This window comes from Halyomorpha halys, unplaced genomic scaffold (genome assembly GCF_000696795.3).
Source record: "Halyomorpha halys isolate HHAL.00 unplaced genomic scaffold, Hhal_1.1 Scaffold483.1, whole genome shotgun sequence".
NCBI lineage: Eukaryota > Metazoa > Arthropoda > Insecta > Hemiptera > Pentatomidae > Halyomorpha > Halyomorpha halys.
In genome coordinates this window covers 485722-500743 of record NW_027110578.1, presented here as the reverse complement: position 1 = coordinate 500743, position 15022 = coordinate 485722, and the positions used below count along the sequence as shown (strand labels likewise).

Sequence of the window (15022 nt, the reverse complement as noted above, 5' to 3'; positions counted from 1 at the left end):
TATATAACTATTAAAAGGCCTATCTATCTGGACATACGGAGTTGAGCTTTGGAGCTCAACTAAACCATCAAATTCCTCCCGAATCCAATCCCTACGGTCCAAAATCCTTCGTAAAATCCTTAATGCTCCTTACTTTGTCACCAATCAAGTCATCCATCAGGACCTCAATGTCTCATATGTTGCCGATTTGGCCAGAACCAGATACCAATCCTTCCATGATAAACTTCCCAACGACCCAAATCCACTTGTTTCTAACCTGGCTTCTCCTTCATTACCTAATAATCCTGCTAGGCGTCTGAAAAGAAGATGACCTCAAGATCTCCTCTAGAAATGTTTTTGGAATTCTATCAATGAGTAGATTCTCCACATGCTTGTATCATGTCATAATATCACTTACAACAAATTTGCTTGATGTATATATATATATATACATCAAGCAAATTTGTTGTAAGTGATATTATGACATGATACAAGCATGTGGAGAATCTACTCATTGATAGAATTCCAAAAACATTTCTAGAGGAGATCTTGAGGTCATCTTCTTTTCAGACGCCTAGCAGGATTATTAGGTAATGAAGGAGAAGCCAGGTTAGAAACAAGTGGATTTGGGTCGTTGGGAAGTTTATCATGGAAGGATTGGTATCTGGTTCTGGCCAAATCGGCAACATATGAGACATTGAGGTCCTGATGGATGACTTGATTGGTGACAAAGTAAGGAGCATTAAGGATTTTACGAAGGATTTTGGACCGTAGGGATTGGATTCGGGAGGAATTTGATGGTTTAGTTGAGCTCCAAAGCTCAACTCCGTATGTCCAGATAGATAGGCCTTTTAATAGTTATATAGATCAGTCTTTTGTAATGGATTGGCAGTCTAGACCATTTGTCTAGTAAATGTTGTAAAAGTCGGAATCGACGAGCAGTCTCCTGTCTTTTCAATCTTGTATGAGGATTCCATGTCTGTAGTTTGTCCAGATGTAGTCCTAAGTAACGGATCTTTTCGACAGGAATAAGTGGCGTATTATTAAAGGATACTGTGGGGCAAGAGGTCATTGGCTTACGACGAAGGGTAAATGTGATTTGGTGGGATTTATTTTAATCCTTCAATTTTGGCACCATTCTTCAAGGGTGGTGATGTGGGATTGGAGGGTTTGAGATTCAATGTAAGGCTCATTGTTCACTGACAATAAACATGGCAGAAAAATAAAAGACATTATTTCCTACTATGACAAAAGACGACATTTCCTAAAATATAGTACTAGGATGTACTGATCCTCTAAGTAAATTGCTATCCTCTGCCTCCTAAGAGTGTGTTTCTCGTGAAGCGAGATTTCACATTGAGACCAGACAATTTTGTTCTAGTCTCTGGGGGATCAGCAGATTCTGTTAGAATCTTTATTAATTCAAATGATACATTTATATATATGTTTTGTACAGTTGTTACATGTTACAATTAAGGTATTTAGTATGAATAGTACAACTATTAATATATGGCGTTTGCTTGTCGCCAGTAATAGTTCCCTAGTTAGCTGATAGGTTGGGTCATGCCGGGCCATTTTGATTTGTCATGGAATAAAACTAGTATTGCGCACTTGTTTTATTGTAATATGAAAGGCATGTATTTGGAATTTCAGAAACCACTCCTGTTTCAAAAAATTTAAATAATGAGTTTTTCAAATCACACCTTCATTTATTCCCTTAATTATAGCCTTTTCATTACTAAATTAAAATATTTTCGTTAACAAAAAATAATGTACGCATGTGCATGTACCAATGCATGTGCTCATATATGTGTTTTTGGATAGAACCTGAGGTATGATATACAAGTTGGATTGGAAATATACAAGATTAAAGGTCACTTTTTTTTAATGCATAGTCATACTCAGTAAGCAATTTTATTTACAAGTAATTAAGACCAGTTTGAATCATAATAGGGTTTTACCATCGCAGTTATGCGGTTATGAAAACATCTACGCATGATTCAGACCTGTTCATTGCACAACGCGCTTAGCAACACCGCCGTGTTCTTGGTTATAATGCCTATTACAATGTTATAAGAACTCTTCCATTATGCTATGGTATTCTGTGTAAGATTGTTTAGGCATAAGATGTCAATGGTTCACGTCTGAATTTTTCCGTTCTCATCACCACTCAATCCTTCTGATGTTACTACCTATAACTTCTATAGTCAGCCTTGATGTGCACATCTCGATTAATTTGATCATTGGAGTTAACAAACAAACAGCCATGCTTGCAATGATACGCTCTCTGAAATAAAGCCACTACAAATTAATACACAATGGTTTATTATTAAAGAGAAGCGCTGTAGCCCAGTAAGTAAGGCTACCATGTTCGAATCCAGCTATTACAGTTAATTATTAGTCTTTAGCAATATCCATGTGACGGATAAGATCGGGCTCACTCAGAATCTACAGTAAAAATCGCATACTACGGCAAACATAAAACATCAGTTTGTTTATTAAAGAGTTATCTATTCCTAGTTATTTTAAATTAATCCTTCGTTTATTAATTCTTACTGTTATCACCTCGTTTACTTTTATTTATGGGTTGATACAATTGTCATAGTTTAGATTTTTTTTTTGGAAGTTGCTTCATCAGTTAAAATTTATTTCTCTGGATCTCTTGTGTATATTTGCTAAAAAGAGTCTCTTTGTTTTCCGCCCTTGTGTATGTCCGATCATCCCATCAGCACTTGATCAAGCACTTCCTACACGTATGACTAGTAAAAAAAAAATTATGAATGTTTTTTAAACCAAATGAACTAATTTTTACAAATGTTTGGTGTAGAAAACAAATATGGCAACGGATCTTTTTAGTAGTTTCTGTTTCCAAGATAAGTAATGAGAATGTATAATACCTATGGCCTGTTCTCAATTTTGATGAGAAAAGAAATTAATCACATTTCTTGTACTAAATCTTTATAAATATTGTATCTGTATTTGTAAATAAATGAGGATTATATAGGAGGAGAATGGTTACGGCAGGAGTGCAAATAAGTAACTTTTTTTGAGAGCAGAGACGTCACGTGGGTGGAGGCCGGGCGACGAAGTGTTGAAGGGAACGGTTTTAACTTTGTCTTTGTCTTGGGTGAACCAATTAGATCCAATCCTAACTTCACTTCTATGAAAAGTTATTTAATTTTTTTATTTAAAGCATTGATAGTTTTTTTTTAAATATGAAAAGTTTTTTTTTCTTTTTTTAACAAAAAAATGTAGAAAATGGAAGAAAAACGTTAAGACCCCCACTTTCCTCTTATACTCCTAAAAGCACTTTCCTATAGCCAACTGAGTTCATATAAAATGTGGCAACCCTCTAACTCAATTTGGAGATGCGCAAAACATTAAATCCTCCTGAAAACGTGAAAGAAATGCTGAAGGAGGGAGGAAATTTTGAGACCTCGAAAGGCATCAATTTAATTCACAAACTGAATTTCAACCCTCTGATTCAATTTTTCTGCCTAAATAACAATAAGTTCTGAATTCTAGCTTACTTTATACAAAGGACACCTCTGAAAATGTCCGAATGATGTCGATATTTTAAACGACAAAAATTGTGTCGAACTGTTTTATTTCACTTTAGGAACTACTGCAATTATGAGATAATAATTAAAACGTAAATCAAAGTAAAAAAAAAAGTTTAATACTAAAAATTAAGAATAAGTATTAATTCTGCAAATTTCAATTCAACAAGCCTCAATACTTATTTTTAACAACGAATTGGAATTTTAAATATTACCTGACGTATATTAGTTAGTAAAGAGGAAAACTCGCAAATAAAATTATTTAATCAGTGGAATTAGGAAAAGATTGAAGGGACGTGTACAATGAATATGGTTTCTTATATAATGGAACTCAGTAAGGTTTAATCATCCAAACCAATTTCCCTGTAATAAGGCCATAGTAGTGTTCAATGTAATTTCTTATTTGGTTTAGTACGTATTGCTTCGGACATATCTTTATAAGATCTTCAAGAAAGAAAATTTACAAACTTTATTCTGTAAAGAAATTCTTTGTAAAAAGTATAAAAAAAATAAAATATTTTCTTAGTTTAATATGTGTCATTCCTCAATTTCGGTATTATTTCAGTTACAGAACTTTTCAGAAATGATCAATCATCTGAATGTGGATAATTTTTTTTGTTATCAGACAGAAAAAAATACCGATTTCTACCGGTTCTAATCAGTAACCCTAGCCCTCTTTTAAGTTGAGACTTCACTAGTCAATATCAGTTTCATTAGCTGTAAACTTTAAAAAAATGGCAGCCATTTTTAGTTTCCACAGTACATTGCAAACCCATTTTTGGTTGTTGGTCTATCTATCTGTATCTGATTTCGTTACGTTTTTTTTTTTTCTAGGGCTTTGGCCCCTAGTTATTTTGTATCAAATACTGACATAATGTGCACATCGGCAGCGCGATTGTAAAAAAATCAGCGTGTTTCTCTAGACTGGAGCGTCGAAACGGCTCAAATAACTTTATTGAAACTTGTTTCAAATCTTGTACATAAAGCCACTTAATTTTTCATTTGATGTAAATCCGTGGAAAAACAAGCTATGAAGAACAGAAAACCTTTTGTGCCTATATCAATCAAAGCCAATTATTTATATTATATTGTAAAATTTCTTATAAAACAAATAAAAATAGGATCAATGTCAGCAAAGATTTTGTATTCATGTTTTATCTTCTTTACCACCAAGGTTTCGAGGTATTATGAAGTGGAATCCTGCCACTTTTGGCCGTAGAACTCTCAAGCATTTCCAAAAAAAGATACTTTAAGATATTTCTATGTTAATCAGACCAGAATTAGCCAAAATTTGCTATAGAAAAGTTTGTATTTATATATTTAAAGCGATTTGGTCCATTTCAGACTTGTCAATGACCACATCAAATATTTTCAGCGTCCTTTGGTATAAAATATAATTTGAACCAACACCAAAAATTTGTTAGCCTTTGTCAGAGTGCTTTAGGCACTCTCTAACCCATTTTTGAAATGTCCACCAATATACCTTCTCGTAGGAAAATATCCTAGTGAAAGTTGATCAGCACACACACATCCTTCATTTTTTCTCCGATCTCTTCAGTTACTTCCAGAACGTGGAAGGTTTAAGTATTTTTACTGGTGGTCACTGACTACAGTTTTTCTCAAAACAATGATTGTTATCTCACTTCTTGTTTTAAGCCCTGTTTAAGGCCGAAACGTCGGCAAAAATAAAATACCTTTTATTTATTTGTGTTTATAATTACTGACCGCATCGAGACCATTTTCTTCTTATATTGGGGCTAGCCAGGGAGTGATTAGGATGGCAAGGGAGGGGCAAAAATTTAAGTTTATTTGAATATTGACTATTTGATGTAAATGAAGGCTGTAATAATAATAAAAACAATTATTTAACTTGTCCACTCAATTTTTCATAAAAAAGAAGAAAGGAATTTTCATTTTCCACCCAAATTGAAAAGAGAGAGCAGTTGATCAAATAAGTATTAGTTTGCAAGTTTGGTATTTTCCTTTTGTTTTTTCGTTGAATTCATATGAGTGTTTTTCCTAATAAGTCACTTCAGTCATATCAAATAACATAATACTAAGCATCTGTTAGTTCCTTTATTTAACTTGTCCACTAAATTTTTCATAAAAAAGAAGAAAGGAATTTTCATTTTCCACCCAAATTAAAAAGAGAGAGCAGTTGATCAAATAAGTATCAGCTTGCAAGTTTGGTATTTTCCTTCTGTTTTTTTCTTTAAGTCATATGAGTGCTTTTCCTAATACTTCAGTTATATCAAATAACGTAATAATAAGCATCTGTTAGTTCCTTTAAATCTTTATTAAACATATAAAGTTTGTCTAAACAAATAACACGTTCAAGATAATATTCATGACATTTCATAAATCATAAAAAATGCGATAATACAAAAAAGAAATAATATTCCAAATTAGTTTTATGTTGTATTTTATAATATACTAGCATACACGACAATACTTCGCTATTGCTATCATGTAAGTTAAGAGAGGGGACATTCATTCAGCTTCCAACGGTTGTATTAAGGTAGGATTTTTTTTTTTTTTTTTTTCTGACCTAGAAAACAAAAATTAAGAACAACAAATTAAATATATACAAAGAAAGAAATGAATGTATATATTCAGGCAAAATAAAAGTAAGGTAGGAATTGGATAAATAAAGAGGATTTATGAACGATTGTATGAACAATGGTGACGGGAATAAAAAAAAAATCCTTCAAATAAACTGAGGTGAAAAATTTCCAATTTTTAATTTCTTTGAAAAATGGTGTTTTAGGATTTCAGACGACGCCAAAAAGAATATGATTTGCTTTTTCCTGAAATAAATTTTGTTGACCCACTTTAACTGAAGTCCTCATTATGTTTTTTTAATGTTTAGTAAATAAAAAATCATTCAATAGAATAAGTAATATTCTTCCTTATTCTCCAGAAAGAGATAATTCGAATGGCATATCATAACAATGAAAAAAATCTGTACTTTTTGAGCAACGCGCCAATTTAGCTACTCGCCTTAATTTTGTTGAATTCTACACCATGACCTACATATCCCTTTTGTCCTTGACCTCATACTAACCAAATTCTCAAAATTCTATATAAGCCTTTCCAACCATCCTAATCCTTTGGTTCAAACCTTATCCTTAGATTCTCCACTCAAGTTGAGTGTTTGCGGCTTTAGTGCACTTGCTCAGCCTCCACTGGCTCACTACCAGTGATGCGGCGAGAGAGATGCGCTGGGATCTTTGGTGCTCTACTCTACCCCTCACACGTGGGGGATAGGGTGGGCTCAGGGATCCTCAGGTCGATTGTGTAAATATTGTATATTAGAGTGTAAATGTGACTAGAGATTATATTATTTTATCATTATGTTATTTTAATTTATTTTTTCATACACATAGTTTGATTATGTTCATTTTGTTTATTATTCTGTTTGTAAATATTTTAAGAGAGATTTTTTTTTCATTCATTTATTTATTTGTATTCTTATTTTATTTTATTTTAGTATGAATGTGATCATTCATCACTATTACCTATTGCCTACAATTGTGTGGCAGATTGTAATATCTATCAATAAATTAAATAAAAAAAATTGTTGAACATTTTTTTATATGTGCATCATTAAACGGATAAATGAAGAAAGATTGTTGACCTGTTATGATATTTTCTCGAAATATTGTGCTATAGGATAAAATGTGTTATAAAAACCCTTTTAGTATTGTAGTAGTATGAAGAAAACGTATGAGAAAATATAAAATCTGCCTTTAATTAGAAGAGGTTTTCTTGTGTGTGTGAAGATTACTTGATTATGATAATTAAGAGACCGGGTTCTCGTCCAATTGGATCTTTTGTTCCCTAACTTCAAATTCCACGAAACTCGACAGAAATTTTGTCATTCGGAAAGACAGTAAAATAATTCAATTTAATAAAAAATTACACGCTATGGATTTTTCGCACACATTTTGAGTTTTTTCTACACAAAATTGCACGATTTTTTGTGTTATGTTTTGATTTTTGTTGCAAAAAATTTAATGCTTGCACTAAATGTCTCATATAATGCACATATAGATGTGTATTATGTATTATGTATGCCAATATTTATTTAATTTAACTTTTTTTATGATACTTAATTTATATCTGTTTTGTTATTTATATTTATTGTTTTTAACTTGGATTTCCAATCTGTTATGACTAGAGGGAATTTCAATTTTTTTTAATGTTATATTATATAACTTCAGCATATTATTTTAAATAAAAATCTAGCGAATAATCATTTGATCTTATAATTAATATAAATATAGCTATACATTTTTAATCAATTTTTTAAAAGTATTTCTACATTCACTTATTACTTAGAAGTTTTTTAGTTAATGGTATCTACATACCATTAACTAAAAATAGTCTGTAAATACAGAATTGGAAAGCTAAACGGAATAACATGCTATATAACATTTTGGAGGAAATCAAAAAAGGAATTTCGCTTGGAAGAATATTTGCAAATATTCCTTTCTACATAGTAATCTTGTATATTTTTTCAAAAAGTTAAAATTGTGGTAGTTTTAAGAAATTAAAAAATTGAATTTCAGACTTCATAATACGGATATGAAATCATTTAGAATTAGCTTCCTCATGCATCTTAAATTATGGAAACAATTTTAGGTTTTTAATCGGATTAGTTTAGTTTTTATTTACGTTTACATAAATGGGAGACAGTAATTAGCGAGTTTAATTCGATAAACACTGTTAGGTAAGCTAACACTGTTTTCATGTATTATTATCATAAATTTTTCAATAAAGTTAATTATTGCATGGATTGAGTGTTTTATACATATTTTGTTTTTACTGCACGATTATGTATATTTTGAGTTTTTTATTGCATGGATTTTTTTTTTTTACTACACAAAAATCCGGTCTCTAATAATGATAATTACAAATATTGAGTCGCATACAGATCGGATGGAAATACAATTAATAGCAATAAATTTAACAAGGCAAGAGTAGATTGAGATTAACAAGACGGAGTTGATGACCTCAGGGGTTTACGCCCTAAAGCACCAGCCAACAACAAGAGTAGATTGACTTCTGTGGTATCACCTATAAAATCTTGAATTAAAAAGTGCAAAAAAAAATTTACATAAAAAATTATCATTTTCACTGAATTCAATTTAATTTGACCCAGTAGGCCTCCAAATACTATTTCCTCATGGGCGTACACAGTGGGGGGGAGGGGTATCCCCCCTCTAGAAGTGAAAAATGATTCATTTACTAAAATTATATATTTTTTAATGCAAATATTAATTCTAATAACTAATAAAGCATTGCCACAATTATATATAATTTTCTTAAACTATTGGTTTCATTAGCTTTTTCCGTGCTGAAATGTCACAATCTTGATTGATTGACTATGGCTTGCCCACCCACTAATTTTGATCCGGGGTACGCCCTAGTATTCCGTGCTTAATTAAAAAAAAAAAAAAAATACGAACTAGAGGAAATATTTTTCAAAATTATTTATGCATATCTACCTGGTCGGGGAATCAAAAGCAGTTATAAGTTGGTTACTTGCCAGAATACATAAGTGAGACAGCACAGATGATTCCCAGCCACCGGCTTACAATGAACTACCTTCGTTTTCTGCATTTCTTTATACTTGAGGCAATTAATTACATTGATCTATCCTGAGGTGAGAAAGGAGGGGGGGGTGGGAGATGATAGGTATGGGATTGTCGAGTCATGCGGAATTTACTGTTCAAGAAACGTGGAAAAATTAAATGGGGAAAAATTATTGTGATAGGGTTGAGTGAGATTATGCAGTGGGCTACTGCTGATGTAAAATTAGTAAATATTATTACCACAAAAATTACAACTTTATTTTAGTAGTCAACTTTATTTTATTTTAGTAGTCATCATCCAAGTTCCCACTTGGAGTTTTTCCATTGTCTACGCAGCTCATACTGCCTTAAGTTAGTCGGTGGTACTCCAGTACACATAATAAAAATGAATAATTAGTCCTTTGCATGATTGGTCCATTGTTACACGACATGGTCCATGGTTGCACACAAAATATTACCAAAATTACTTTCAACTTTTGTCAAAAAACAATTTTTACTTTATCATGTTCGTAAGATTTTGGAAAAATGGTAATCAGTATATTTTAAAAAATGTAGACTTTGTTGTGATCTGACTATACAATTTTTAATTAATCCATCTTCCGTCCAAATATTTAATTTTTAATTTTTTTTTTTTTTTTTTATTGTCCTTTCCTTTTATTTTCTCAACAGCTTTCGATGACATTGAAACACTTAAAAGCGTTTCCGTAATCCAAAGCGTGGGTGCGTTTCCGTAATCCATGAAAGTCTTGGTCCACCCAGCCTTATAAAGTGCGTACACACATTATAGAGATTGATGAAAAATCTGGCGGTCGAGCATGATTTTGACCAAATCACTTCCTAACATTATTCTTTAAATAGAATATTATTGCATCGTTTAATAAATATAACAGTAAAAAATAATAGTTTCATCAAATTAACTAATAAAATATACTATACTAAATGAAACATTTATTAAACAATTAAACAAACATCTAATGTCAAATCTTTACAATATTATATCTTAATAAACCCTTTAATTAATTTTTTTGAAACCCCTCTTTATATAAAATAAAAATATAACTTGAGACAATATTCTCTAATTTTAAACACATTATTATAAATTAATCTTAATAATTTGTTACGTTAAATTACAAATATTTTTTATAAGCAAATAATTTTATAATTTAACTTTATAAATATTGATTTCTTCCATACTCAATTTTAACTATACTCATATATTGGCCATCAATATAAAATCTTAATGTATTGGTTGACAATTTACGTTTTATTTTAATATAGAATTCAAATTATCCTTAGTAACTATTAATTCTATTCTGATTATAAAGTTTGAAATATTTATAGTTCAAACAATTGCAATTGCAATCTGATTATGAGTATACTTGCTGTTTATGTGAAACCTTTGTGTGGAATTTTAGTGTCCTGGTAAAATGGAGTGGGTGCGTATTTCTGAAATGGCCTGATCTGTCGGGCCAACCACCCAGGAAAAAATGTCTGTATCTTTGATATTCAGGAGATAATTTGACTTTTTGTCTTCTTAGTTTTCATTGGTCGAAATTCTTTTGGATTTTACTTTGGTCGAAATTCTTCTTGGATTTTTCTTTGGTCGAAATTCTTCTTGGATTTTTCTTTGGTCGTTTGCGTATATTCCGTAATCCTTAGTAGTTTCATTCATATATTTTTATTTAACACCAGATCGGCCCGGTGGGCCTAACATGCTTAATATAACAGTTACTGTTGCGGCCAACACATCGTTTTAAAATGAATAATCGATTATGTTACATATGTTCTTATTGTTCTAAAAGCATATGTTTCTTTTGATTTTCTTTTTTTTTTTTTTTTATATATACTGTAAAAATAAATAATACACCTTTTGAGTCTCTTGGTGTGCACACACATCGGCTGTTATGCTTCTCCCATCTACTTAATCTTAGTAACTAGAAGTCGGTCATCTTCGCCAGCTTATTCATTTTCTTCACGGTGGGCGGACCACGTCGGCTCATCCTCTAAGGGGACAAGGCGGGCAGACATACATCTTTTCAAAACTACCTTCACCAAGACATAATTTACCCACAGCAGGGACCCCATCAATCATATAAAAACATTTTTTTTGTTTGCTCTTGTTCAACCTTTATTTAATGTTTGTAATAGTTTTAAGTTTGCTTTGTTCTTTTTTATTCACGGTTGGGCTAGTAAAGGTTCCTTTTGAACCCCTACCCGCCATAAAAGTTACATTTCTTTAATTATTTAAATAATTGATAATGAGAGGTTATAGTCATGCAAAAGACACCCCAACTTCTTACAGTGTTATAATAAAAAAAAATAAGAAAGAATAAATAGATAAAAATAATAATTCTTAAGAAGAGAGAAAAAGAAAAGTTAATTGAAAACAATGACATTTATGGATTAAAAAAATAAATAATTCACTTCTAATGGGAAAAAAGTTAATTTAAGAAAAAGATGAAGAGAAAAAAATAAAATGAAATTGTATAATGTCAATAATAGAATACATTAACGTTCAGTCTTCTGGATGAGGTTGGATTTTCCAAGTTGTAAATCACTGCTCATTTAACTGTCGGTAACAGGAAGTGGAATTTTATGAAGTATTTTTTTTATAGACATCTATTGATTCCATTTGTAATTCCCGGTGCAATTTGTTATTTATTACAAACCAACCACTGCGATTCTTTAGACTTCATTTTGAAATGATATAGGATTAAGGTTACTCTACAAAGTATTTCTAAGTATTAGTATGTTGAGAGAACACAGCTGTATCGTCAGAGAACATAGCTATGTAGGTATGTGTGGACTGGATGATGCCGTGCAGGTAGAGCTTAAACAGAATAGGAGAAAGGACTGAACCTTGTGGATTCCCGGTATGGATTTGTCTGAGAGTAGAATTCGTGTCATTTATTCCAACAGAAAATGTTCGGTCGTTAGAAATGAGCACAGAATGTCGTCTCGGTACTTTGAAGCGTAAAGGAGACCTCGATACCAGACCTTATCAAACGCTTGTTGGAAGTCCAAGAACGTCACCAGGGTGAAAACTATAATTTTTGTTAATACGATATCCAGAATGTCTGATTTACAGCCAGGGCCCTGTTTCATAATAAAGTACAAACTAATAGTATTAGTCTTATTACTTTATCTTAATTCAATTACACTGACTTGTGCAATAGTAACTTGTACTTTAGTATTTTTTAATCCCTGTAATATCACTAATAGTCATCCCTATCATGAAAAAAATAAGTATCAGTATTATTACCACACTAGTTTCTACACTTGTACTATCAACTAATACTATTAGCTTTCATTATGAAACAGGGCCCAGGTCTGTAAAAAGTAGGTTCATTTGGTGCATGTATTTAAATATTGTTGCCTAAACATCAAGCAAAGTATTTCCACTAGAATTTGATTTACGGCAACCCCAATAAATGTTTTCTATTTATGTTGCCTAAAACTAATATATGGAACCTTGGTGGTAACAAGTAAGTTTTAAAATCTTGTCTTCAAGTGTTTTTTGTGATGAGTGTTAACAGACCGATACAACCTCTATGTTAAATATGTTGGGAATAATATTTTCAGTGAACCTAATATTATTTTAAATTATTAAGGCTACACCACCGGAAGGAGTCGAACAATCTCTTTTATTACATAAGATTTTGTAACCTGGGATTTTCAATTTGTTGTTTTAGGATAAATGTGTCTCAGTTACGCAGGCTATATCGATGAAGTTTGATTCTAGGAAAATTTTGAATTCATTTTTTTGACAAGATATGCCATGAGCATTCCAGTTTAATTTTTTTTAAATTCAGTACTCCTAAACAAAAAATAAATATTAAAGAATTGATAGAATAATATTTGATTTGTGGTAAAGCGCAGTTGGTCAGGAGAGAATCAGTAATTGTAGATACGCTGTTATTTATATTATGGGCTATTCGTAGAAAAATACGCTACTAAGGGGAATAAATGTGTCATAATTTGTGGTAAATAAGGTTTGATAATGATTTTAGTATAAGAAGACACTAAATTTTTACCATTTATTTCGTTGTCTTGGTTGACTGTGGAATGAGTTTTTGTTCCTGTTGTTTTAATATTGGGCGAATAGCATGTTTTTATGTTTAGCTTCTCAGTAATTATAGTGGAAAATAAATTGTTAATTTTAATAATATGTTAAGTCTTTTATTTTTAATAGGTATTGAATATAAAGGAGTAAGTTCTCTATCTTTATTTGGTATTCTGGATACGTAAACAATTTCAAATTGTTTTGATTGAACTCGACTTTCCTCTGCCGTATTACTATAGGGAACCTTTCTGATAACCACATTCAAATGTTTATTTTTATCTGTAGGAAATGTGTAGTATTTTATTTTTTTCGTTATATTTATCGTAGCTATAGTCTTCTATAGTTTGCAAAATTTTGGTGTTATTGCTGGTTAACTTTATTGCGGGTTGTGTAATTTATACAATCGTTTAAGAATATAGGTGGTATTTTTATAGAATTGGATTTAACATCCGGGTTATTATTGTTGTTGTTGTTGCTAGTACTTGGTGTTGCTCTTGTATGCTTATCGGATGAAAGGTCAATGTCAGATAACTGATTAAATGAACCGACCTCCCTCACTTTCAAAGGAGTAATTCTTTGAAAGTATTTACACATTTTTTAAACATGTGAATTAGTAGGTTCAAATTTCTTTAATTCAAATTAGACTTGTCCGTATGTCGGTCTACATCCGTATTATCATCAGAAAAGAGTTAAAGAGGTTCTGGGACAAACCGGGTGAATCATTCAAATCGTCACCTGATAGGATTAATTATAAAAGCAACCAAACATGAAAATAGCATTAGTAAATGAAAAAAGAAATGTAAACGTCACAATAAAATCGCGGTCTAGGAGAGTTAGAGGCCAACTGCTTAGTAGTTTAAATAGAACGACCTTACTTATAACTATTACATCATCCTTATTAAAGCTATAGCAAATTTATTGTTATAATTACAGTTACAATGACATTGGTAATTGTTAGTTGGGCCTTATTAATAATCGCCCAAACTTATTTTTTTTAAACAAAAACATTTTTTTGAACTGTATATTTATTTACTAAATAACTTTATTATTTATAATTTAACTTGTGCCAACAAAATACAATAAAATTATCAAGATCATGTCTTAAGCTTCTCTTTCTCCTTAAGTTACAATACTAAGTGTGCAGTGTTTACAGTGTTAATTGCATGTTGTACGTAATAATGGGTACACCATTATTATAACTAAATAGTACAAATTCTTTTTCTATTTTACTATAACCATTGCAATGAGTATGGTATTCAGTGTGGAAATATTGAATCTTAAATTTAAATTATTTAAGCTTATGGTTTTATTAATGTAAATAAAACATTTAATTTCGTTTCTATTGTACTAAGATTATCTTAGAATATGGTATGTGTAAAAAATTTAGAGAAGGCGTCCTAGATGAGATATTTACTCCTTTATTGTACATGTAAATTCTTTATCTTTAAAATTAACAAAAACATCTGAAAACCTAAGAGAACATAATTTACAGTAGTGTAAATTTGCTAAAATATGAGCCTTGCTAGTGCTATTCAAGTTCAATAGTTCCGTAGATATAGCTTTTTAAAAAGTAACATTTCATAAACAATGTACTGAAAAATCAATAGTTAGTGAATTTACTTGAGAAATCTACCTCTGTGAAGTTGGCCCCCCATCCTTGAAAAATTTCAAATTTTTTTTTAGTTCTAGTCGTATCCATAAGAGTTCTAGAGTTCTCGATTATTTATAGGAATAGTTCTGATGTTTAAAACACCAATAATACCGGTCAAATGCCCGCGCGTAAAGTACGTATTTTGTGAAACTTTAACACCGTTCTATTTTCC

At 31.1% G+C, this 15022-nt stretch overlaps 1 protein-coding gene across 3 annotated transcripts in view; it reads right to left on the bottom strand.

The window, feature by feature from the left end:
* LOC106683446 (cytochrome P450 4g15) overlaps window positions 1–9169 on the bottom strand; it is a 14692-nt gene extending 5523 nt beyond the window's left edge. Inside the window, exon 1 of one of the 3 annotated variants that reach the window (XM_024358931.2) lies at window positions 9050–9169. The gene's annotated coding sequence lies outside the window, so the exon portion shown is untranslated. The remainder of the gene's footprint in view (window positions 1–9049) is intronic. The other 2 variants (XM_014424931.3, XM_067048753.1) reach the window with 2 other exon arrangements.
* Window positions 9170–15022: the final 5853 nt, after the last annotated feature.